We start from the raw sequence: 23,515 nt of genomic DNA, 5'->3' as shown, positions 1-23,515 counted from the left end.
ACTAGCAGGCCGGTGTGCACATGATAAGGCTTGAAATGAAATTATGAATATTTTTGTACTGGATCAAGAATAGGACCCACATACTCAGCTTTGGAGGAGACCTAGAGTAGATTGCAGTCTTGCAAAAAGGAACGAAATGATTGAACTATACTGTTCCAAGAGATTCAGATCTTCGAAGGAGGAGACATGAATTCGAATCACAGTCCGGCACTAAATTTTTCTACGTTTCTAGTTTAATCAAGTACAAGTAAAATAATAGCCCTGTTCCTTTAAATGGCTATCGATTCATCAAACTGAATAAAATTTTATAATGTAAGTAAGTTTACTGGCGACAGTATTTCTGTTTACAATGACCTCCACCTATGTCATTTCCTAAAGCAAACCGACTCTGTCCAGTTGCGAAAGAAGGAACGTGATGTTTAATGCGGATTCTGGATTATAACGTCTTTCTCGAGGTTACCATAGGTGTAGTAAATCTGTTTGTGCCTTTTTAAAAGTGAATGCCTGAACCCACGCATTGCTCTTGTGATAGTTCGTTCCACCTGACCATTGTGGCCACATTTCCCAGCCCCAGGAGTGTGCTGTAAAGGATGATGTTCTTAGCATACCACATTAGTCATGGCGGAAAAAAATGCGAGTCTATTAAATGGTTAAGTAGAAGCAAGCTTTTGACGCGGAGATTATACTATTCTCACGATAGCAGGATGTAAAGACTCTTCTCGGCATCATAGCCTCGATGTGAAGCCATTTTGAAATTTTCACTAATTCAGGAAATATCCTAGTTCGAGAAAATCACTGTGAAGTGTGAATTTACCGGAGAAATCGATTATTACTATCATTTTCTTCATACCGCTGCTGGAAGACATGTGCTTGAAGATCAATTAAGGTCTTTTGGTCATTATAGAGGTAGTTTCCCAAGAACAGGTTCTTTCCCTGTCTACTGAATCCTTTTCATGTTAATATCAAACATTAGTAATTACTCGTAGATTATATTAAAACTAAAGTAATTGATGAAGTCGTTACTTGATAACAAAAACGCGCTGCGTTTCTTCATTTACTTGCGCCTAGAAATGGCTGTCGAATACTGCCAAACCAAAAACCAAGGCATCTTACTGCCTTCCGATACACGTCGCTGACATATCTTCCGTATGATTTGGTCGACGTGACCTGTTTCAGGTTGTGTATGACAGAGAACGTATTAGAAAATCAATTGTTTTCCTTTGCAGTAAACAGAAAGATATTCATTCTAAGCTATCCAAGGTCAAAATCTTCGCATTATAGTTCAAATTTAATATTCGCTTCTATAATGTAGGAAAGTATTTCACAGTTTCAAAACCCGCATCCGACTCATTGTCCTTACACTTAGTCGCTGACCATAAATTCCAGCCCAGCGTGACACCAGTTTAAGTAACCTAATGTAGCGAAGACTGTTTCCTAGTGCTATTTCTCACCGGGAAATATGCAATTCACTCATTGGGCTCCATTAGTATACTGTAACAGTAATTTATGTGTGTATGCAATGCATACGGATTGTAGAATTCAGGGGTGCTCTCTCTTCCACTTCTGTGTACAACATGCCTGACCTAAACGGGTCGAATCCTGCCTCGGGCATGGATGTGTGTGAGGTCCTTAGGTTGGTTAGGTTTAAGTAGTTCTAAGTTCTAGGGGACTGATGACCACAGATGTTAAGTCCCATAGCGCTCAGAGCCATATGAACCATTTGAACCTAAACGGGCCCTTTATCATTACAGGCCCTGGGCGGTGGAACATCATACTGACAACAGTAATGTGCTTATACTGACAACCTCACTGTTCGTTTTACCTGATTTTGTAATAATTTAAATAAAATTTACTGAGACATTTCGTCCGTCCCCCTTTTCCTCGTGTGAAATTTGTCAGTAAGCTTTTTCCCTTCCAACCAGCGAAATGCGGCAGAGTACGGCCGGTAAACGATTCGCAAACCATGATTTAGTGCCGTGAAGACGATTTCATTAAACACTGGCTTAAAACGTCTTATGCAGCAACGTTCACAGATATCTCAAATAGGAAAAGTTCTTTATCCAGGTACTAAGGTTGTACAACAAACTTCCCACAGTTTGTGTCAGGTTGATCTTTTCGTCTGATAGCACTGCGTAAGTATTTTGTCTAAGAGGTATCACAAGTAGTGTTTCTGTAGCTGTGGGAATCATTGGTTGGAACGAGTTTAACACCAGTGGGTACAGCACTGCTAAATATTCAAAATGATTATCGACCTAAGTCTGAGTTCATCCACAAACTGAGGCGTATTTATGATATTGAAGCTAGACTGTGTATCCTTGTCTTCCTTGAGTAGGCATCGGAAGGCTTTCACACACACTTATACGAGGGTAATCCCAAAGTAAGGTCTCCTAAGGGACACGCATGTGCCAACGCAGGCACAAATGGAAGATCCTTAATTTTAATGCTAAGCACAGACCATAGTAGTACCTGCATAGTGGCAAAGTGATAAAGAGCAAGAGAACGAATACGAAGGTCTCAGGTTCAATCCTTCGTCTGTCCCACGATTTTTATGTGCCATTTTACACTTATTTCCCATCAGGCAGTGTTTGTTTATGTTAAAAATGCCGAGTTGCACTGTGGCCCGAAAGCCACGTTAAACTGTAGGTTCCCCTATTAACTGGCTACGAAAGTCAACTCAAAGGTCGGAGGAAAGCAACGGAATATCACCGCCAACAAGACCGTGCCTATTAAAGCACTGTGGTGTTCAAGCCACTCTTCCGACTGCTTACTGCATTACTTTCTATGGGTTCCAAAGTTAATGATCTTCGGTTTATTAACATTTTTGTGTTTTTATGCTGTAGCTTTGATACCAGCAAACGTAAATAACCGGCTGAGCACTGTCTCCGTTCGAGTTGTCAAGGTGGTAGACGACGATGCTGTCGATCTCAGTTACAGTCTTGGTCATCGCTATGTTTCAGTCGAATACCTCCATGTCACTTTCTGCGTATTTCAAGATATACTTTTATGCACTTGGTACGCATCCAAATTGATATCTGATAGAGTTGTATTTAGCAACATGAATCAGATATGTATTCCGTGCAAAATATCGGACAACACGTCAGTGCAGCGAGATTTCGTTTGTGTGATGCGCATGGTGCAAGAAATATTTGTGTTTTGCTTGCTTCTGTGATAGGTTTCACCCCACGGAATGCAAACATGCTCACGAATAAACTGTCAATAACTGGAATTACGCAATAATACACTTAAAAGTTGTATTTTTGCATTATGTGTCCCAATGGAAATAACAGTAAACAGGTTATATGCCTACTTGCCTATTATTCGCGCTTCTCGATGCTTTCCTCAAAAAATAAAAATAAAAATAAAAAGAGAGAGACAGAGAGAGAAAACAGAAATGTATTTCAAATATCAGCTCGGTGACGCCATGTTCGTCTCGTTATGTAAACCAAGGATAGTTGATAGGTAATATCTCGTTGTACTAGCGATATGTATGGCTAAAGGGTTCTTTCTTTTCTCTCTGCAAACAACCAGAACAGAATTCAGTAACAAAGTGGTAAGGGCAGCTATGCAGTGGGCCAATTAAACACTCAGCCATTCTTGGTTATTTTGTTACTCGTCTTTAATGCAGTAACATCCTTGATTACTGATTCGTTATTACTACAATTTTATTGTTATTCGTCAGCTCACAACAGCTTCCCTATCACTCACTGCTGCCGATCATGGATCAGGATGAATGGAATATGGGATGTTTCGCCACGGAGAACATCCACATTTATCTCGGCGTCTTGTGTTCAGGGTAATATGAAAATCTCAATCAGAGAAGACGACAACGGGATGCCGGTGATGCAGGCAACAACACCTAACTATTTCTGTCGACTTAATACCATGACGACAGACAAACTGGCGTCTCACTGTATTTTTATTGTAATTCGTTAGCCTTCTTGCGACCTCGTTTTAATACCTCGTGGGAGCAGGCATAATATTTTGCTTTTTGAACATCGAACAATAACACAGAAAGATAGTAGATGGAAGGATACAAAGAAACAATCAGATTCATGGGTGTGGATCCAGTTCATCACTAGAAGACTAAACAAGAGGGAAACATTACGAAAGCATTGAATACGATGGTTAATATACATTATATGTATATATCTGAAGATGAAAAAGTGCAGATCTGCACAGTGCCCGAATCTGCACTTTAGTTTCTGTCTTAAAGGGCATAATTTTTAGTTTATTCTCTTCTGAATTTTCAAATGAATTGATTATTGGGTGGTACAGAATAATTAGTTAACTGTGTTTCTTACAGCGTCCATCCCCACCAACATTTTTCTACATTCTCGTGCAATTCATGAAATTCTACTTGTATTATCACAAGACTGCATATAGATGCAATCGATTTCGAGGTGCAAAGTGTTTATTATCTTACTTTTCGTGAAAGGTGGGAAAAGTTGATTTCCAAAGACTTTTTATTGTGCTGAAATAATCTTTTGTCACAAAGTAACAAGGTAAGTGTTCTACTCGTATATATTTTTTGGGCAACTGTAATCGTGATGGAAGATTGCACATCTGAATGTTTGACACAACTGGTAGGAGAAAACGCTGCATATTAACCAAACCCCGCGCCTCCTTTCTGTATCCTCCTGACACGAGCACAGGATTCTCCTATCATAACGCTACAAAGCTGTTCCTAGCACAGCTGAGAATTGGCAACATCGTCACAAACATTTGGCAACACTGTGACATTGCAATCACTTCCGTGTATGGTACTGAATTGACTCGCTAAATATACTTGATATTCCCTTTCCATTTGAATGACTCGTGCTATATAGTACTCATGTAATCTAAGACACTGAGACAGAAAATTCAATTTTTTGGCTAAAGAAATGCTATTCTTCGCATAAGTGATAACTTTCATTATCTTACACGATGCATTACGAGGCTGAGTGACCAACACCATGATAAGAGTGGCGTGCTGACAGCAGTGTGTCCATAGCCCCTTGGTACCCCCCATGTCTCGTGTCTCAACGGCTCAATGAGTCATCACTTCTAATCGTGGTCGGGGCCAGCGTGTGTGAGTTTCTTTTTCTGATTTATTTTATGGGGCTGCGAATTTGCAGAAAAATTCTGTAACGAAATCAGGAGAAAACCTTTGCACATCAAATCCTCTTGGTAGCTCGACACAGTAAGTTGTGTTACAGCATACTGATAATTTTTACTTATGGACCGTCTGACAGCAATCGAATAAAAAACAATTTTAGTGCCATACGCCTTTCCCCTTTATTTTCTGCAAGGCATCATCTGTGGCCTGGAATGTGTACATATGTTTGCTATTTAATTTACATTTTTGTCACTGTACCTATAGGTTATAAACAGTTCTGGCGGTTGGTATTTCCTATTAAGTAGTAATGTTTTGAACTGTACTTACAGGTTGCGTGGACAATTACTAACATATTACGCTATTGTTGCATTTTTGGTGATTTCTTCTTCTTATGAATGCCAATTTGCGTTCTTTTTTCCCACATTCCACAGCACTATGAACTGAACGCTTGTTTCAATGCAATGTTTTGTTTTCTGTTGAAGACTGTCAAATGTTTTTGCCAAAGATCGAATGTTATTGCCAAACTTTCGACTGTAATTACTGAAGTATCTGTGATCTGTTGGGTATGCATTTGTGTGTGCGTCTCTATGTATGGATGTGTGTGTGTGTGTGTGTGTGTGTGTGTGTGTGTGTTTAGGTGTTATATAACCTTATGTGCTGTGTGTGTGTGTGTGTGTGTGTGTGTGTGTGTGTGTGTGTGTGCTTTGGTGTGGTATATATACAATTTTTTTGTGGGCTCTGCTTAAGTGTGTGTGTGTGTGTGTGTGTGTGTGTGTGTGTGTGTGTGCGTGTGTGTCCAGAAGGTGAAGGGGGAGGAGTTTTTTTGTTTTATCTTAACATTTCCTTTATTAAGTGTAGTAGCGAGCCTGTGCTGATGTGAGTTTGTTCATTTATCACGTGTTTGTTTTCTGCTATGGCTTTCTGGATGTGGAAGTTTTCTTGTATTTGTATAAGATTTGTTTAGATTTGGTTGCTGATATTAGCGAAAATTTCGGTAATTCATGACTTTTCACGGCTAGTCAGCAATACGATATGATTAGATTTGATGAGATTAATATTTGTTCCATAGATCATGAATACGACATTTCATAATGATGTGGAATGTGTTATTTTAATGTAAGATTTCTTTACATACTGGTATTCAATTTCTTTACAAAATATTTTTTACTGTCTCTCTCATTCTTTTTTATCTTTATTTCTGTCTGTCTCTTTGTCTGTCTGTCTGTCTCTCTCTCTCTCTCTCTCTCTCTCTCTCTCACACACACACACACACACACACACACACACATTTTTATTTTTATTTGTTTGGTGTGTTCAACTATCGGCGAAGCACGAAAACTTAAGTGAATGAGTTTCTTAGTTTTGAGTACAGATACGAAAGAAATATAAAAACAACTATGAGAATTACTGATTTATGTTGCTTAATTGGCAGTCAGTTCTGAGTATTATTAGTAACTGCGCTCCAGTCCCTAAACCTGGTTACAGAAATGCGGATCAGGCCGTAGCAGCCGCGTCTTTGAGAGGCCAGCTATGGTCACTTCCCAGCCGACTATAGGATCACATCGGTTCGTCTTCCTCCTGCTAGTACTGTAACTGAGATTTGGCAACAAAGCAAAGTATATTTGGCAACTCTGTGATCGACGAGTTACTTGCTGGTGTGCACTGAATTAAGCCTCAAAGTTCACTTGATTTTTTCTGTCATTTCCATTGAATAATCTGAGTTATTATGGCTTCAGGTGTAACAAAAGATTGTAAATTTACGGTTTTCCGCCCAGGAAAGTCGTTGCATGTGGAAATCGCAACTACACTCGTCCTTTAAATAGCGCTTTACGAATTCTGGCCACTATTGGCCTCGTAAGAGGAATGCGCAACACATACCTCTTCGCCAGCTGTGTGGTAACATGCTGACCTCGAAAAAAGCGTCTGTTATGGTTTGCGGTTCCATTCTCGCCGAACGTAACGTTTTTATCCCTTCTGTGAAAGAGCTACAAGCAGTCGGATCAAACATCGATAAGGAAATCGCAAGAAAATACTTTCAGCTCAAAGTACAATGGTGAAAAACTTACAATGCTGCACAACAGGTAATGCCTCGTTCCGCTACTGACAAGCGAATTTTGGGTCTCTAGGAATACATAACTTTATTTTTGAAATGCCACATTTGCATACCTGTTGGGTATGACACAGCATACCAATTAAACACAGACCCAATCGAAATTTAAGTGAGTAGTATTTTACGAATTCGTGCCGATAGATGCACGCTTATGTACAGATACTCAGTTTTATCAAGGAGACTTCCGTCATAAGGTTATGTAAGGTTATCGCGGCTAGTTTTATTTCATTTCTTATAATGCAGTGCACAATTTTCGTAACGTTTCTTTTAGTGTTGTTAAAACAATACTAAACATGAGAGAGAAATTAATCATCAACGATATATGCGAATTCCCTGATGCTATCTATGACAGTCTGCCAATCCACATGCAGTTTATTGAGTACATGCATGTAGAAAACATGTTCTGAGTTAAAGCTGTCAAACAAGGTTTGAAGAAGAATAAAATGCCACTACCAGAAGACAGCTAATGTAGAAAATACTCTTCTGACTATTTTGGCACGATGCGCTCTCCCCATACATAATACAAAAGCTTCAAGATGCATCTGCTGCCTGGCCATCTATTAAACCTGAATAGAACCAAATGTCGCATAAGTTAGCCCTTCTCCCACATGCGGCTATTTTTTGTTGAGAAGTGAAGGGAATTATGTTCAAAGTTCCATTAAAAATGGTAACTTCAGCAGACAGCAGAATTGCGTTGTAAAAATTTAGCAGCGAAGGAAATGGAACTGGCGACATCTTATCTACGGTGCGTGACACTTACTGTGATGCTACATGATGTCATCTAGCTTAAGCGCCTCCAGAAGTCAACAACTGTTCCTCCAGAACTTCCACAATCCACAGTGCTGTGAGATAATCTATATGGCAGGATCTAGACTTTTGAGAGACAGACAGTTACAGATTTTCTTTTGCACTACAGGACGTTTTGAACAAACAGATAGCGCAATAGAGTAGCTCAACTGGAAAGGAACACTTTATATTTAAATTTCGGCATCCTGCACTGTTGGAAGTTCTGTGTAGTAGCAGTTACGTGATTTTATTTCGGTGATTACAAAATAGAGTCGAATGTATGCACTGGGTAGCCGAGGTAGGTAGTTCATGGCGATTCCATCAACCAAGTAAATGAATGTACTGAACATGCTGCATACCTCTACAGGGAGCCTGTGTGTCAGAATTCTTATCGAGTGTACCGCAGCGGTGTTATGATAGGAAATGTGTCATACAGAAGAGGCGTTGGTGGTCTGTTGGATTGGTGATAGGTTCCCATGCTCATGGTCTGGGTTCGATTCCAAATTCTGCCCGTAATTTTTAATAGGGAGAGACAGATTCTAATCTCTTCTGGCTACGCCAGGTGAAGAAAGTATAATGTCATTGTGGTCTGAAATTCACATCAAACATGATATTCCTTCTCTACCAAGTAGATGTAAGGTTGAACCACAATAAAGCCAGGAGTGGCGAAATGTGGTAACTCTGTCACCAGTAACCTTTCTTATACTAGTGATTTATTTCTAGTGACGAAACAAACGCTATGATGGGTCACAGGACCCTTATTCCATCTTTTATTTGAACTTCTGTATGTAGATAAAATTGGTTCTGCACTTGTAATGAAACTCAGACCGCACTTAACGCGGAATTTGATCCCTTCGTGACAATACAGCTCGATTACAATTTGTTGTTTGTTCAAAAGTTCAGATTCCTCAACATCTCCACATATTGCGCGTTAATGGGTTCCAATGCTGGCCTGGCGCTTAAGTTCTCATTATGTATTATCAAGCTCTAGCATGAGAGCACCTGTCTGCTGGTGGATAATAATTTAGATTTTTAATGCATTTTCATTCGTGGTCAACTAACGATATCTGACGGTTTTGACTCCCAGTGAGACACAGGACTATTTGAGAGATCACTGTAATTTCAAGGATGTTTTTCCGAGCTGCTGGTGGAGAAAAATTCTTAAGCTGACGTCTCTTTGTGTGTAGTCAACAACGGTATGTGTGGGGTTCGATCCCCAGTCAGCACTGGACTCTTCGTGATATTATTTCTAGTTCAAAAATGCTCACATGTCGCTGCTGGCGTAACAAACCCATATTTAACGTTAGTTTCCTCTATAACATAACAGCAATAGGTTCCGGGTTAGAGTCCTGAGAAGCAAAGAACTAATATTTCTTCTCGTCATTTCAGTTAAAACATCTAGCTACTGCCGAGAATATCTGATATGTCGCAGTTGATTGCTCTTCGATAACAATCCCATTAGGTTCTGGGTTCGAATCCCTGTCCAACACAAAGCTTTACCTCACGGCATTTCAAGTAAGTTACCTGTGAAGAAGCAATATTTAACATCTCTCGTAGTTCGTTAACAGGGACAATAGGTGCTGCGTAGGAATTCGCGTCGGTTAAAAGTGTTTATGTTATGTAATTTAATGTTGATATTTGCTAACTGATACTGTCTAAAATCGAGGTATATCACTCTCTGTATGCCTATATCAGGAATGACTGTTAGATTCCGTCAGTCACGAAATATTAGTCTGCATGACCTGGGTTTGAATCCATATGCAGAACGAGATGTTTCGTCGTGTCATTTGAAGTTCATACATATTCTCAACTATCTGCTCGTGAATAAATTAAATTTATAATTTCATTTTTTGTTAATTAACAAGTACGGTATGTTATTTTGAAGAAGAAATCTTGAATACCACGAACTTACTAGGTGCATTACCTATCTGACATAATGATGAGTGTGGTAACATTTCAGGAATGTCATTTATTGCAATAAATGTGAGCTTACAAGCCTTATGGACAGTCATATCCGTCATAAGGTGTTCCCTGATATTTATAGTGTCGTGGTATTACTTTACATTTTGAGGCATTGCGTTACAGAGCCGAGCTTTCTAGAGGTGACTTGTTGGAGCCATTTTCAATAGTCAAACGACTGTACCAATGAGCGATTAGAGGACCTGCTAGACAGCTGCGTTATGTGGGTTGCATGCGAATCAGGCAAAATGCAATTCAGGTCGTTCGGATACTTTTGAGCACGACAGTACATTTAATTCGTGACACACGAAAGTTTGTCCCGGACCCGGTCTCGAATCCGGATTTTCCGCTTATCGCGAGTGGTCGCCTTAGCAAGTTCGGCTATCCATGCACATATCATGGAGCAACCCTAACTTCCATCTTGTATATTGTTTATATTTCCTATTGTCGCTCTTTCTTATTCCCATACAAGAAGAGAAGACTTTTTATCATCGTCATTTTAGCCCACTGAGGCACATATACCAATGATTTAAATAATGACTGCATTTATACAGAGTGTATATTACATTACAGTGTCGTAGAGACATGCATGCACATATTCCTCAACGGGCTAAAATGATCATCCTGTGAGGGAATCACCAAGTGCGAGCAGAGAAGATATATCCAACGCATTATATACACTCCTGGAAATTGAAATAAGAACACCGTGAATTCATTGTCCCAGCAAGGGGAAACTTTATTGACACATTCCTGGGGTCAGATACATCACATGATCACACTGACAGAACCACAGGCACATAGACACAGGCAACAGAGCATGCACAATGTCGGCACTAGTACAGTGTATATCCACCTTTCGCAGCAATGCAGGCTGCTATTCTCCCATGGAGACGATCGTAGAGATGCTGGATGTAGTCCTGTGGAACGGCTTGCCATGCCATTTCCACCTGGCGCCTCAGTTGGACCAGCGTTCGTGCTGGACGTGCAGACCGCGTGAGACGACGCTTCATCCAGTCCCAAACATGCTCAATGGGGGACAGATCCGGAGATCTTGCTGGCCAGGGTAGTTGACTTACACCTTCTGGAGCACGTTGGGTGGTACGGGATAAATGCGGACGTGCATTGTCCTGTTGGAACAGCAAGTTCCCTTGCCGGTCTAGGAATGGTAGAACGATGGGATCGATGACGGTTTGGATGTACCGTGCACTATTCAGTGTCCCCTCGACGATCACCAGTGGTGTACGGCCAGTGTAGGAGATCGCTCCCCACACTATGATGCCGGGTGTTGGCCCTGTGTGCCTCGGTCGTATGCAGTCCTGCTTGTGGCGCTCACCTGCACGGCGCCAAACACGCATACGACCATCATTGGCACCAAGGCAGAAGCGACTCTCATCGCTGAAGACGACACGTCTCCATTCGTCCCTCCATTCACGCCTGTCGCGACACCACTGGAGGCGGGCTGCATGATGTTGGGGCGTGAGCGGAAGACGGCCTAACGGTGTGCGGGACCGTAGCCCAGCTTCATGGAGACGGTTGCGAATGGTCCTCGCCGATACCCCAGGAGCAACAGTGTCCCTAATTTGCTGGGAAGTGGCGGTGCGGTCCCCTACGGCACTGCGTAGGATCCTACGGTCTTGGCGTGCATCCGTGCGTCGCTGCCGCCGACCACTGGCGACAACATCGATGTACTGTGGAGACCTCACGCCCCACGTGTTGAGCAAATCGGCGGTACGTCCACCCGGCCTCCCGCATGCCCACTATACGCCCTCGCTCAAAGTCCGTCAACTGCACATACGGTTCACGTCCACGCTGTCGTATCATGCTACCAGTGTTAAAGACTGCGATGGAGCTCCGTATGCCACGGCAAACTGGCTGACACTGACGGCGGCGGTGCACAAATGCTGCGCAGCTAGCGCCATTCGACGGCCAACACCGCGGTTCCTGGTGTGTCCGCTGTGCCGTGCGTGTGATCATTGCTTGTACAGCCCTCTCGCAGTGTCCGGAGCAAGTATGGTGGGTCTGACACACCGGTGTCAATGTGTTCTTTTTTCCATTTCCAGGAGTGTATATGGAAATTTGGGCTGGTTTGGTAGGCGTGCACGGATAGCCGAAGTGGTTAGGGCTACTGTTCGTGACAGTTGGGAAACCTGACTTCGAGTCCCAGTCTGGTACAAATGTACGTGTGACGAATTAAATTTGTTGACGTCAGACCATATGCGCAGTTCGCGAATCCATTTAGTAATAGTAACAACAGCTGTGAATCGCCAAACCGTGCCTGTAAAGTAATATTCAAGCTCTGTATAAACGCAGGGAACTGTTCATAAAAGAAAATGCTGACCACTGCAGTATCAGTGTACCAATCGCATACTGTCACTCGACTGCGTACAGGCCTCACTCACATGCTTTTTCGAGAGTATTTCTCTGTTTGGTAGAGGTTTATTCGGATTTGCTAATACGGTTAGACTGATGATGCACAATCTATTGGTGCCAAGAGAAAATTTGTGTCGAACCGGGACTCGAAGCCGGGTATCCCACATTGCGCGAGCCTTAACTGCTGTTTTTATTTTTAAATAATTTCTTTAATAGAAAGGAATTTAATACCTTCCCACGGCGCTATCTACTGAGCTAAGTTACTGTCTTTCTTGGATCACAATCTTACTCCCATATTTTGCACATTTTGTGCCTTGTGTGAAGCAAACAATATCAACACAACGGACAATGACAAAAAACAGGAAAAAGACCGCCGTCCCAGAGGAACAAACATTAGGACGTTTACATCCGAGGCTGTGTTTATTACAAGTAATAGCGGAAACACATCAATCCTGTTCTTCCGAAGTGCTTCCTTGTGCTAAGAAAACAGTAACAATGCATAGTGCAATGATGAACAACAGAAAATGACTGCCCTCACTGCGTGACAACCGAAAACCGCATACCCGTGACTATATGCAAGTGGTGATATCCTTGTCCTGCATACGAGGACCAGACACATTGTCTCTAAGAAAAACGTCTTATGTTCCTGTATTTCCTCCTCTTCTGAGAATTACAAACTCACTACGAAGTTACATCCCAGCGGTGGGGAGGGTCCAAGAAAACACCAGAAAATTGGTATAGTATTGTTGACAGTGTGGGTGGTGTTGAAGACGAGTAAAACGTTCGTTAGAACAGCTCAGAAATCACCAATGCTCTTGTTACTATCGTGGAACTGATAAGATGTCGACATCCCTTTGATCCTTGTCGCGACATTAGTCTTATCCGTGAATAAAAGAACTGTGGGTCCACTGTATGTGGGGTTTTGCAAAGAAGTAGAGCAAGCATTTTTTCTATCGACTGCCATACCTCCGCAGAAGATCCGCTTTATAGTACATGTGCATTCGTATCAATCAGACAACACTGTTGGCAAGAGTGGAGAGTCGGTCATATTAATGGCATGGAGCCGTTGCCGAGTCGTAGGTTTTGGTTGACAACGAGATACAGGTCGTCCGGGCGTTTGAGTCGGAAAGTGGATGGTATGCGACACGCCAGACCAGGGGTCAAGTTAATCGTAGGCTGACGTCGTTCCATCACTTTCCGGTTGTGTCCTTCCAACATCAGGCTGTAAACATACATAAGGGCCCTGGCGCACGGCAGATGGGCGTGGTTGTAACTGTAGTCAACGACAAAGGTCTTGACGTGAGAAAGCCATGATGCGCCACTGCATTGGGTGGTAGTTGGGAGCAGGGACCCAACACTTTTATCAAGGTGTACATTAAGCTGTGCCGACGTCTGGTCCATCGCTTAGTCAGCGTATTGACATAGAGGGACGTCGCTAGTATTAGGAAGCAGACGAGACCTAGGTCACCCTGGCTGGTGGTTTGGGTGAGTGTATCTGAGCCGTGTGAGCTTGGCCAAGAAGGAGGAAGGTTTCGGGGGAGTGAGCGCGGTATGTTTGGAGTTCAGGGTGGTACACGAGAGAACGAATCGGCTCTTGTGAAAGCGGCCAGCCCGGTTTTGTCTGTTATCGCCTGTTCTATGAAGCGGTTTCCGTGAGTGGACTTGATATTTTGGAAAACACGCTGATGAGTTGGACGTTGTTTGGCTGGTTCGACGCTATTGAAGGCGGTCTCTTGCAGGCTTTAGGCGTGAAAGGTTAGCAACCATCCCATCCAGGTTATGAAACTTCCGTCTACGTCCATTCCTCTCGCTCTTCCGGACTCCACGCCTACCCCCACCAACCATGGGGGGTTTATACAACCAACACTCAGATGTAATAACAGCTTTTTAAAAGTCACTTGTTTAAAATTTGATCAGTGAATTTTGGCTTAGATGCTTATTCAGTGATCCTTTTTCTTTTTTTTTTTAATTCTGTATTTTACAGTCTACTCAGTGACGGTGAGTCTATAATTAATAGCAGCTGTTTAAAAATCATTTGCTTAAAATCCGAGTAGTGAATTTTGGTTAACTGTGGCTGCCTATTCAGTTACCATTATTTTTTTAAATTCTGTATTTTACTGTCTGCTGAATGGCAGTGGGATCATAATTAGTAACAGCTCTTTGTCATTTGCTTAAAACCTGATTAGGAAAGTTTGGTTAATTGTAGCTGCCCATTCAGTGTGTGTTAATTGTTTTTAAAGTTCTGTACATTTTCTGTCTACTGAATGATAGTGAGTTCATAATTAATGGCAGCTGGTTACGGGTCATTTACTAAAATAACTGCTCGGTGAATGCTGCTAACTGTAGCTAACCGTTTTTAAAATTCTGTACCTCTGTTGTATCATTAATGGCTGGTGGCTTCGAATTAGTTGCAGATGTTTGAAGGTGTATTTCTAAAGTCTGCTCAGTTAAGTTTTTATTGTTTTTAAAACTTGTTTTACTTGAATAAAGGCAAGTTACGTATAAAAGATGATGAGTGCTGAAGCAGTTATGTGGGGACCCCAATTCTTCCATTAGGATGACCCAGTCCCAAATCTTCACACCCAAATTGCGGTACCAACTGGCCAACCCAGGGGGCGGTTATTTTCCTTTGTCTGAAAAGACACATAGAGAGCAGTGGCCATCCTTTACCTTTTTGCAGCAGCATTCCCAGTTACTGCCTTACTCGTGTAATCTGTATTTGGTTAATTACGTATTGTTTTCCATATAACAAACGACAGCATGGAAGCCAAGCCATGTCCAGGGCATAGGCTCCCTCAAGAAAGACTACCTTTTGTACGAGTTACGAATTAGGCAGCAAGCGGGCGAGGGCGCAGTACATGAATTGGTTGTTTCTTTGCGTGGCGTCAGGGGAGAAGCCTAGGACCTCAATCTCATCTCCACTGTTGAGGTACTGTAGGTCCCGTGCTCAGTGACGGCTCTGCGGCGTCGGCAGGACTGCAGGAAAATGTGAACTTCCTAGTTGAAATTAATCCTAAGCGCAAACAGGCGTTTAGGTTTCAAGTGTAGGCCACACACTTTGTGAATCGTCTTGCAGACCGAGCGCCGCCACACGGCAGGTCTAGAGAGACTTCCTAGCACTCGCCCCAGTTGTACAGCCGACTTTGCTAGCGATGGTTAACTGACAAATTACGCTCTCATTTGCCGAGACGATAGTTAGCATAGCCTTCAGCTACGTCATTTGCTACGACCTAGCAAGACGCCATTATCATTTGCTAATTATCTTGTGATGCATGTACAGTCAGACCGATGTTCACCAATTATGGATTAAAGTTAAGTATTCCAGAAGCTATGTACATTTTTTTGCTAGTATAATTACTTTACCTGTTCCAGACCTCACGCCAGCCTGCGTGAGCTTAAACGCGTGCCTTTCGGCTACCTCCTAGTGGCTTGGCTGTCTTGCCAAGTCACAACAAGTTGAATCTGTGTCGCGGTGAAGGGTTAGTTTCGAATTTCATGCTTATGCACCGCGCAAAAGAAATGGGTCAAATGGCTCTGAGCACTATGGGACTTAACATCTGTGGTCATCAGTCCCATAGAACTTAGAACTACTTAAACCTAACTAACCTAAGGACATCACACACATCCATGCCCGAGGCAGGATTCGAACCTGCGACCGTAGCGGTCGCGCGGTTCCGGACTGAGCGCCTAGAACCGCTAGACCACTGCGGCCCGCTATGCACCGCGCACTTCACATGGCATTGCTCTTCAGTTTCCTTATCTGTTAACCGGCAGGGTTTTAAGCAAGATTTTTTCTGAAATTATTCAACTGAATTTGTTACTCTAGTTCAGGTGTGAGTTGGAGCACAAGCTTTTTTTAGCGTGAGTAATACCAGAATGAGGTGATGTGGTTGAGACCATATTAGAAGACTTGAAACCTGAGGACCGAGTGCGTATGGCTTTTTTAGGAAACCTATCTCCTTCGTACAGTTAAATACCTTGGTTGCGGAAATTGGTTAAGATTTGCTGATGAGCAACCGGAGGTATGTGGTCACCTTTTTACTCCACCTCAGGGTAACCCGCAGGTGGCCGCGGGCTTAACACACAGTATAGCTATACCTAAGATCTGTTTCAGATGTGGTGATTGTAGACATCTGTTGCAGTCGCGTTCAGTGAAGCACGAACATCTTACCCAAGAGGACACTGGCGGGAAGAGGTATCCATCTTCCTGTTAAGAATACCTCCACGCCAGAGCAGTGCGAAATCCAGTTCTTCCTCACGTGCGAGCCCATCTGAATAACTAGCCTGTATGCACTCTTTTTGATTCTTGGAGTTCTCTTTCACTATTTCATTGTGACTACTACCTCAAATTTGGAAATTTATGTAGTGTCCCTCCTCTGTGCGCCCCATGTAAGAGATGTCGTGTGGTTAATGGACAAGGGTTATCTTTGGCAGGGAATTTTCGGGACAAGTTACACGTCCTGGATTTTACATGCCCTGACAACTTTGTCGTTGCTAAGAATTTGTCAGTTTATACTGAGCTGTGATTCCGTTGGACAAAATGGTCTGGTTTCTGGTTTGCGCCTTTTATCTCAGATTTAATCATAACGAAAGGATAGAATTGTGTTCATGTCCGTGGTGTCAACCGATTAGTAATGTGCGTCGGCTTGTTGACTGAAGTTCCCGAACACTTTTGCGATCTTATTGGGAGATAGGAGGAAGATTCCCGTATTTTCCAAATGAGAAGAGAAAAGGCTTTTAAATGGCGAGGGCATAGACGAGTTTGATCTTTTAAACGTACTGTGTGTCAAAACGTGAAGAACGACCGTACATTCATACTTTGTTTGCCTCAGTTATTGGTTCCCGCTGTTTTTAGGTATTTCCATAGCTCCGTGTTGGGCAGTTATCTACGTTTCAAAGAGACCTTGGCCAGATTTATACAACATGTGACTCGCCCGTCTCTGTGTAAGGAAGTACGTCGCCTGGTGGGAGGAAGGAAGGTCACTTACGCAAACAAGGGAAACCCAATTCTAACTCACGGAAGGGTCTTCTTGAGCCTTCTCACGGGAGCAGATCCATGGACCACCTCCTTGTGTAGTACATAGGACCCCTTCAACGTACCCAGGGCGTGGGATGGGAACCGATACGTATGGGTAGAGCGGACGGATTTTTCCTTTTTAGCTCGTTAACTCCCAGCCGCAGAGTTACTAATGGCTAATCTGTACTACATTTTACCAAAATTTCTGCTTTGACCACCGAAAACCCTAGAAAGTGATGACGCTCATGCATTTACATCTAGCAAATTCTGGAGATTTGATCTCGATCATGGTACTAGGCATTTTGCAGCTACTTCTTACTAGCCCCAGTTGTCCTTTGCTGAGCCCATGAACAGGGATTTGATGGCTGCATTGGTAATATTTCATGCTAGGTCCCAAACACGATTGGATCTTTCAACGATGTGGTTAAATCTTACTTTTAATACTGCTCAGCATGAGGCCATCAGAGTCACTCTGGCCTCATTAATCCTAACGTATCAGAAAAAATCTCCCTTGAACAATCTTTGGACCATTGACTAGGTACTTCCTGAGGAAGTCACTCGCCAAACCATCCAACATAACTGGGAGGGAGCGAGATACAACTTAGGGATCGCACGTACATGTCAGGAGCGTAGATACAATAGTGTGAGACGTGGCACACCGCTTTATAGGTTCCAGTAGAATATTAAGATTTCTGAGTTGCTAATATCGTGGTCCATAATGAACTGAAATGGAAGATCTATAGAGCAAATATCAGTCAGGTTGAGGAGGGCAGCTAGACCAATCTTTGCCTTCTACCCTTGGTGCCGAACCGCGGCGGGGTGTCTGAAGTTTCAGTGGTGGAGATCGAGCCAAGCGGGCTCGGTCTTCTATCAGTTCGCCCCTCGTTGACGATCTTTAAGAGGATAACTTTGGAGGTACGCCAGTAGCACCAACTGTGGGGACAATTGCCGCGAAGGAGTAACTTTTTTGCGGAGCGAGTGTGCGGTTTGACAAGAGAGTCTGCCGGCACTGCGAGGGTTTGGAATTCTCAACAGCACATGAGAGAAGGAATTGGCTCCATTGAAGACGCCCATTCTGGTTTTGACTGTTGGTTACAGTCTGCCCCGGGAAGTGGTTTCCATGAGTGGGGATGATTTTTGGAAAATACACCAGTGAATTGGAGGTCCAATTGGAGGTTACATGGCTGGTTCAACGTTTGTAGAGACTTAAGGAGCGGTGGGACGGCGGCCGTTCTGCCAAGTTAAGTGATTTTCGTGTATGTCCTTACCTCTCACTCTTCCCGCCTCCTCTCCACCACGGGGTGGGTCTACGCAACCAACACCCATAGTTAATAGCAGCTGTTTGAAAGTCATTTGTTTAAAATTTGATTAGTGAATTTCGGCAAACTATAGCTGCCTATTAAGTGAGTGTTAATTGTTTCTAGGATTCTGTAATTTACTGTCTGCTGAATGACAGTGGGTTCGTAATCGATAGCAGCTGTTTATGAATTACTTGCTTAAAACCTGGTCTGCGAATTTTGGCTAACTGTAGCCTATAATTCAGTGACTTAATTGTTTCTGAAATTGTGTATTTTGCTGTCTACTGAATGTCAGTTGGTTCACAATTAATAACTGTCAGACCAAAAACAAGGATCGGGATCAACTTAAGGGAAACACGTGGAAGGGGGACCCAACATGATGCATCATTTATCATTGCAAAACAAATACTTTTGCTTAATAGCTATTCGACCATGAGTTAACTGACCATTACCAAGATTCTTGTGAAATACTTACAAATAGATAAGATTTTAAAATTAAATTTGCTATACGTAAGGTCATTTGCATTATACATAAAATTGCAAATAGTACCCCGAAAATGTCAACTGTGCAACACAATTGTGGCCCAGCTACCAACAGTTAATTAATTAAATAAACCTTCGGCGGAACTCTGTCCCCGCAACTAGATCGTAGCTGTGGGCTAATCCCAGAACAGGACTTGAATATAAGTTTCACAAACATTAAATGAAACACATTAAAATGCAAACATCTCCGCTGGTTATTCGGCTCTCTTGTAGACAAGATAAGGCCAACCCGCCCAGAGGCTACCCATATGCAAAACCAGATCAACAGTAATACTTTACTGATCGACTACAAGTCTGTTCCAGACAAATCACGTCAAGTACTTAAATCATCAACTACGAGTCCCCTAAAACACAATTAAAATGATAATGACAAACTCCTAATTTTTTAAAAGAAATCAAGAAACTCAGTGCTCAGATTGCCCAAAGACTTTCATCACACGTCCACAATAACAGAAATACTGAGTCAATTACTTCCCAATCCGGCGACCCCCCCACCGTGGCATGATACCAAAAGAATAACAACCAACTACTGAACTTGAGGCTGGAACTGGAGATTCGCTGACACGCGTGAGCTCTGCCAACACTTAGGTCTCGTGCGATAATGGGAGAGCCGGCGAAACACAAGGAAAATGCGTCCCCGCCGCGGACCAGCAGAACAGCAAAGCGTCAACCACTGCCGATAAAAGGCTGTCAATATATACTAAAGAACAAACAGCAAAACAAGTTTGATAAAAATTAATGTATACAGTAATACTTAAACACGCAACTGAAAATTCAAATATTAAAATTTCAGTATGGGAGCTGCCCATTCATAACATTGGAAGTTCACCTTCCCTGCAATAATAACAAGAAGCAACGTACAGAGTCATTTAAAGAAGAATTAGGGAATAATTCAAACACGAATTTAAAAAATCAAGGTATACCTTCACTGGGGTCTCTTAGGGAGACTAAAAGACACTGTAATTAGGATACGCAGTAAATGGCAGATGGCAGGTTAAACTGTACAACTATAACCCGAAGGGCTACTCAACACGGAGTAAGAGAGTGTGCGAATACAAGCACGTACGCACACATGACTCACACCTGTCACCTTTAGGCTAAGCATACACAACTTCTGTTACAAGTCAAATCCAGTAACTCGCCCCTGGAACGGTCATGAGGCTACAACAAACAGAAATGGCAATCAGTAGTATCAAATACTCAATAATAATAAATCAACACTGCAAAATATAAGCTTGGCGTTTATGGAAACCTCCAGATTGAGACACACAGCCCCAAAGTGGTCACCGAAAGGCATAAAAAAACTGGATACCTGGTCAGCTCACACCGGGAAGAATTAACAGTGTTTAAGTTTAGTACTTACGAAACACTCTTCGGCCGGCCGAAGTGGCCGAGCGGTTAAAGGCGCTACAATCTGGAACCGCACGACCGCTACGGTCGCAGGTTCGAATCCTGCCTCGGGCATGGATGTGTGTGATGTCCTTAGGTTAGTTAGGTTTAAGTAATTCTAAGTTCTAGGGGACTTATGACCACAGCAGTTGAGTCCCATAGTGCTCAGAGCCATTTGAACCATTTTTTAAACAGTCTTCATAGATAATTTTAAACAAATGGCAAGGTGGCCAATAGCTTCAGTTCTCGAAGTAGGCACCGGATAATACTGCCCTGCTGCTTGTGGCTGCTAACAAATTGTCCAGTACATCTCGGCGTATTTATCACACCACAACTGATTAACGCACGTCGTAACCCGCACGCGACGACAGCCCCTCCTTTCCTACTAAACGCGGCGGTAGCAACAACGGTCAACGCTTTAAGAGAACGCGGGCTACAGTAATACAGCAGTCAACGGTGTTAAATTGCTGCAATCGCCAGGAAGCCGAGGACTTACTCACATCCGTCCAGCTCCGTGTCCGACACACTACTCGCAAACACGGCGCCAGAGGGAACACACAACATAGCAAGGATGATACGACGAGGGCCAGAGTAGATGGAACCTGCGCAAAAGTGGCGCCTATATCATCACATGCGCGCCCTCACGGAAACCGTCACGTCTCAAGCTGCTTAAAAGTTATTTGCGTCAAACCTGATCAGTGAATTTTGTTTCACTGTAGTTGCTTATTCTGTGATTGTCAACTGTTTTGTTGAATTTTGTATTTTACTGTCTAGTGAATTACAGTCGGTTCATAATTAATAACAGCTGTTTAAAAACCATTTGCTTAAAATCTGATTAGGGAATTTTGGTCAACTGTAGCTAACTATTCAGTGAATGTTAACTGTTTTTTTAAAAATCTGTTGCTTTGCTATCTACTCAGTGACAGTGAGTTCACAATTAATGGCACGTGTTTAAAGGGCATTTAGTTTAAAGACGCTGCTCGGTGAATTTTCCTAAACGTAATCAATTGTTTTTAAAGTTCTCTACTTCTGGTGTATATTTATGACTGTTGGCCGATAATTAGTGGTTGCTGTTCAAAAGGCATTTTTCTAAAGTCTGCACAGGCAGTTTTACTTCTGATTGTTTTTAAAACTGTTTTGACTTTAATAAAGGCGATTTAAGTATTAAAGATGAGGAACACAGAAGCAGTTACGTTGTCACACAAGCCCAAATCTTCCCATCAGCATGGAACTTTCGGCATGAAACGTGCGCTCACGAAATAGCCGAAAGCAGTCATCAATTTGTGTGCTACGCTCTTCAGCATCTGTAAAACAGTGACCAAGTCGGGTGTTCTGGACGCCGGTGTACGGCGGTATAAGCAACCATTTTAATCTTGTTTAATGACTGGAACAGATTGGGTCGGATGCTCGTGTGTATCCCTCGAAGAAGTCGGGTACAATTACCCAGCGCTGTCCTCACTTGTGAAGACAATCCCCAAATATTTAAGTGTGTCTCGTAATCGGAACGGGCCTACAGTGCGTTCCGGGAGACCCTTGCGTAGCATCATTGCTCCAGACTTCGTTAAATTCTTACGGGTGCCTGCAGCAGCTCCGTATCTGGCAGTCTATTCTAGGATCCTTAGAACGGCGTCGCCTGATTGCTCCAAAGGCACCAGATCGCCATTACTTCTCCTCTCTGAACACCCATCCAGGGCTGACCCGAATTTCTGTATGTCACTGAGTATCTAAGTCCTACACTTGTTCAACTGCTATGAATTCCGCACAGGGAGAGCGCTTATTGTAAATTGTAATGGTTGCAGGCTGTCTGGACATGTAATACTGTTTGCAGTGCATGTGTTTGGCGATGTAATACAAATGTTTCACTATCCTCGAAAGTTTCTGTCTACTGACACTGTCAGCTTTTTTTAAAAAAATCGGTAAAAGCAATGTGTGTTTCTCTGTTATAATCTCTGAATTTTTTATTATCTGTTGTAAAACAAAAACTGCGTCCATCGTGGAGCGTCACTTCCTATAACCCATTTGTTCCTCATGTAGTACTATTTCCCTTATGTATTTAAGTCGTGTGTTTAAAATCATAGCACAGATGTTATACACTGAGTGTAGTCCACTTATTCCTCTGTGGTTACTGCAGGGGATTTTGTCTACCTTTTTGCAAAGTGACACCACTCTAGCAATCGCGTGGCGTGAGGCAGTTTTAATCCCTTTTTTAAAACCTGGGAAAGACCGCACGAGCCCAAGTAGCTACCGTAATGTTGCCCTCACTAGTTGCATAGGGAAGACCTTGGAGCGGATGGTCAACCGCCGCCTTGTCTGGATGTTAGAATCCGGGCAACTCCTTAGTCGCTTTCAGTGTGGGTTCAGGAGGTTTCGTTCCACCTTCGATAACCTTGCCCTCCTGGAGGCGGCTATACCAACAAGCTTTCCTACGCCGTCATCACCTTCTAGGTGTATTTTTCGACATCGAGAAGGCCTACGATACCACTTGGAGGCGTCTCATCCAGGAGCAGCTTCACGAATGGGGTTTTCGTGGTTGTCTTCCTCTTTTTATTCAGTCTTTCCTCTCGCCACGATATTTTAGATACCGAATTGGTGACGTCCTGTCTGATCGCTTTGAGCAGGAGAATGGTGTCCGTCAGGGTAGCGTTTTAAGTGTGACTCTCTTTGCCATCGCTATTAATAGCATTACGTCCATAGTGAAAAGTCCTGTCTAGTGTTCTTTCTTTGTGGATAATTTCTCTTTGTTCTGCTCTCCTTCAAGCCTTGCAACGACAACTCGTCAGTTGCAACTTACGATTAGGCGTTTGGATGACTGGGCGCAGAAGTGTGGTTTTAAGTTTTCCACCGAGAAGTCTGTATGTGTTCTTTTTAACCGTTCTCGTTCGATTTTAACCTTTCCTGAATTGCGGTTGAGGGACACTATTCTTACTTTTAAAGACACGGTGACATTT

Source organism: Schistocerca serialis, chromosome 8 (genome assembly GCF_023864345.2).
Source record: "Schistocerca serialis cubense isolate TAMUIC-IGC-003099 chromosome 8, iqSchSeri2.2, whole genome shotgun sequence".
Taxonomy (NCBI): domain Eukaryota; kingdom Metazoa; phylum Arthropoda; class Insecta; order Orthoptera; family Acrididae; genus Schistocerca; species Schistocerca serialis.
The sequence above is the reverse complement of the archived record's forward strand: the minus strand, read 5'-3'. Positions refer to the sequence as shown.